At 35.3% G+C, this 4,225-nt stretch overlaps 1 non-coding gene across 1 annotated transcript; it reads left to right on the top strand.

Moving 5' to 3' along the window:
* Positions 1-1,059: 1,059 nt before the first annotated feature.
* On the top strand, positions 1,060-1,163 carry LOC112708532 (small nucleolar RNA R71). Its single transcript, XR_003156386.1, has one exon. It is a non-coding gene; the product is annotated as a small nucleolar RNA R71 (small nucleolar RNA).
* Positions 1,164-4,225: the final 3,062 nt, after the last annotated feature.

Genomic DNA, 4,225 nt, shown 5'->3' on the forward strand with positions numbered 1-4,225 from the left:
CTAATGAGCAAGGGAGGTTCACTTTCCCAAGTCTCATTACCAAACAGCTTGGCATTCAGCTTCATGATAGCTCCTAAATATTGAGCAACTTGCTCTCCAGTCACATCTTCATCCTCTTCAGAGGAAGAATAGTCTTCAGAGCTCATGAATGGCAGAAGGAGATTTAATGGAATCTCTATGGTCTCTAGATGAGCCTCAGATTCCTCTGGGTCCTTAATGGGAAACTCCTTCTTGCTTGAGGGACGTCCCAGGAGGTCTTTCTCACTAGGATTTTCGTCTTCCTCCTCCCTAGTGCATTCGGCCACTTTGACCAAATCAATGGCCTTGCACTCTCCTTTTGGATTCTCTTCTGTATTGCTTGGGAGAATACTGGGAGGAGTTTCAATAACTTTCTTACTCAGCTGGCCCACTTGTGCCTCCAAATTTCTAATGGAGGATCTTGTTTCATTCATGAAACTGAAAGTGGCCTTTGACAGATCAGAGACAATATTGGTTAAATTAGAAGTGTTTTGTTCTGAATTCTCTGTCTGTTGCTGAGAAGATGATGGATATGGCTTACTATTGCTCAGCCTATTGCGTCCACCATTGTTAAAGCCTTGTTGAGGCTTTTGTTGATCCTTCCAGGAGAAATTTGGGTGATTTCTCCATGATGGGTTATAGGTGTTTCCATAAGGTTCACCCATGTAATTAACCTCTGCTATGGCAGGGTTTTCAGGATCATAAGCTTCTTCAGAAGCTGCCTCTCTAGTGCTGTTGGATGCATGTTGCAATCCGTTCAGATTTTGAGAGATTATGTTGACCTGTTGAGTCAACATTTTGTTCTGAGCCAATATGGCATTCAGAGCATCAATTTCAAGAACTCCTTTCTTCTGAGGTATCCCATTATTTACGGAATTCCTCTCAGAGGTATACATGAACTGGTTGTTTGCAACCATGTCAATGAGTTCTTGAGCCTCTTCAGGCAGGTGAATAGATCCACCTGCAGAGTGGTCCAGTGACATTTTCGAAAATTCAGAGAGACCATAATAGAATATATCTACTAGGGTCCATTCTGAAAACATGTCAGATGGACATCTTTTGGTCAACTGCTTGTATCTTTCCCAAGCTTCATAGAGGAATTCACCATCTTTTTGTTTGAAGGTTTGAACATCCACTCTCAGCTTGCTCAGCTTTTGAGGAGGAAAGAATTTATCCAAGAAGGCAGTGACCAGCTTATCCCAGGAGTCCAGGCTATCCTTAGGTTGTGAATCCAACCATATTCTAGCTCTGTCTCTTACTGCAAAAGGGAAAAGCATGAGTCTGTAGACTTCAGGATCAACTCCATTCGTCTTTACAGTCTCACAGATCTGCAAGAACTCAGTTAAAAACTGATAAGGATCTTCAGATGGAAGTCCATAAAACTTGCAGTTTTGTTGCATTAATGCAACTAGTTGAGGCTTAAGCTCAAAGTTATTGGCTCCAATGGCAGGAATGGAGATGCTTCTTCCATCAAACTTGGATGTTGGCTTTGTGAAGTCACCAAGCATTCTCCTTGCATTATTATTATTATTATTTTCGGCTGCCATCTCCTTCTCTTGTTCGAAAATTTCTGAAAGGTTACCTTTAGAATAATTTAATTTAGCTTCTCTTAATTTTCTCTTCAGAGTCCTTTCAGGTTCTGGATCAACTTCAACAAGAGTGCCTTTTTCTCTGTTCCTGCTCATATGAAAGAGAAGAAAACAAGAAAAGAAAGAGGAATCCTCTATGTCACAGTATAGAGATTCCTTTATGTTAGTAGAAGAAGAAGGGGGTAGAAGAATGAAGAAGGATGAATTCGGATTTTTGGATGAAGAGAGGTGAAGAGAAGTGTTAATAATTAAATAATTAAATAGAAGAAGAAAATAGAAGGAAGATTTCGAAAATAATTTTTGAAAAGAGGTTAGTAATTTTCGAAAATCAAAGACAAAATATAATTAAAATTAAAATTTAAAACAAAAAGAATTTTTGAAAAAGAGAGGGGGAATTTTCGAAAATTAGAGAGGGAAAAGTAGTTAGGTGGTTTTGAAAAAGATAAGAAACAAACAAAAAGTTAGTTAGTTGATTGAAAAAGATTTGAAATCAAATTTTGAAAAAGATAAGAGGATAAGAAGTTAGATAAGATATTTTGAAATCAAATTTTGAAAAAGATAAAATTTTTGAAAAAGATAAGATAAAAGATAAAAAGATAAGATAAAAATTTTAATAAAAAGATATTTTGAAAAAGATTTAATTTTTAAAAAGACTCAACTAACAAGAAACTACAAGATAAGATTCTAGAACTTAAAGATTGAACCTTTCTTAACAAGAAAGTAACAAACTTCAAATTTTTGAACCAATCACATTAATTGTTAGCTAATTTTCGAAAATTTGATATAAAGATAAGAAAAAGATTTTGAAAATATTTTGAAAAATATTTTTGAAAATTTCGAAATTTATAAAAAAATGAAAAAGATATGATTTTTGAAAAAGATTTTGAAAAGATAAGATTTTTAAAATTGAAATTTTGACTTGACTTGTAAGAAACAACTAATTTTAAAAATTTTTGACCAAGTCAACCCAAAATTTCGAAAATTTGGAGGGAAATAAGGAAAAGATAATTTTTTTGATTTTTGAATTTTTAATTATGAAAGAGAAAAACAACAAAAATAATTAATGCATGAAATTTTTAGATCAAAACAATGATTGCATGCAAGAATGCTATGAATGTCAAGATGAACACCAAGAACACTTTGAAGATCATGATGAACATCAAGAACATATTTTTAAAAAAAAATTTGATGCAAAGAAAACATGCAGGACACCAAACTTAGAAATCTTTAATGCATGAAAAATATGAATGCAAAGATGCACATGAAAAACAACAAAAGACACAAAACAAGAAATCATCAAGATCAAACAAGAAGACTTGTCAAGAACAACTTGAAGATCATGAAGAACACTATGAATGCATGAGATTTTCGAAAATTGCAAGAAAAATTTTTAAAAGCATGCAATTGACACCAAACTTAAAAATTGACTCAAGACTCAAACTAGAAACACAAAATATTTTTTATTTTTATGATTTTCTAATTTTTTTGTATTTTTATTTTTTTTTCGAAAATATTTTTGGAAAAACGAAAAATAAAAGAAAAATTTTTTGAAAAAGATTTTTGAAAAGAAAATTACCTAATCTGAACAACAAGATGAACCGTCAGTTGTCCATACTCGAACAATCCCCGGCAACGGCGCCAAAAACTTGGTGGACGAAATTGTGATCACTATTCTTTAAGTTGTATGAAATTATTATTGTGACACCAGTTGAATTCACAACTCCGTTCAACTAACCAGCAAGTGCACTGGGTCGTCCAAGTAATAAACCTTACGTGAGTAAGGGTCGATCCCACAGAGATTGTTGGTATGAAGCAAGCTATGGTCATCTTGTAGATCTCAGTTAGTGAGTGGAAACATAGAGTCAAATGGAATTAAATTGGATAAATAAAATAAATAAAAGGGATAGAATACTCATGCAGATTCATTGGTGGGAATTTCAGATAAGCGAATGGAGATACTGTATGGCTCAAGGACGCCTGCTCTCCCACTGCTTCAACTCAATCCTTCTTACTCCTTTCCATGGCAAGCTGTATGTAGGGCATCACCGTTGTCAATGGCTACATCCCATCCTCTCAGTGAAAACGTTCCTATGCTCTGTCACAGCACGGCTAATCATCTGTCGGTTCTCAATCAGGTTGGAATAGAATCCCTTGATTCTTTTGCGCTTGTCATCACGCCCAGCCTTCAGGAGTTTGAAGCTCGTCACAGTCATTCAATCATAGAGTCCTACTCGGAATACCACAGACAAGGTTTAGACTTTCCGGATCCTCATGAATGCCGCCATCTATCTAACTTATACCACGAAGATTCTGTTGGGGAATCTAAGAGATACACATTCAAGCTCTTGTTGCATGTAGAATGGAAGTGGTTGTCAATCACGTGCGTTCATAAGTGAGAATGATAATGAGGGTTACTTATCATCACATTCATCATGTTCTTGGGTACGAATGAATATCTTGGAATAAGAATAAAAGAGAATTGAATGAAAGACAATAGAATTGCATTAATACTTGAGGTACAGCAGAGCTCCACACCCTTAATCTATGGTGTGCAGAAACTCCACCGTTGAAGATACATAAGTGAAAGAGGTTCAGGCATGGCCGAATGGCCAGCCCTC

The sequence above is a fragment of the Arachis hypogaea genome, chromosome 8 (genome assembly GCF_003086295.3).
Source record: "Arachis hypogaea cultivar Tifrunner chromosome 8, arahy.Tifrunner.gnm2.J5K5, whole genome shotgun sequence".
NCBI lineage: Eukaryota > Viridiplantae > Streptophyta > Magnoliopsida > Fabales > Fabaceae > Arachis > Arachis hypogaea.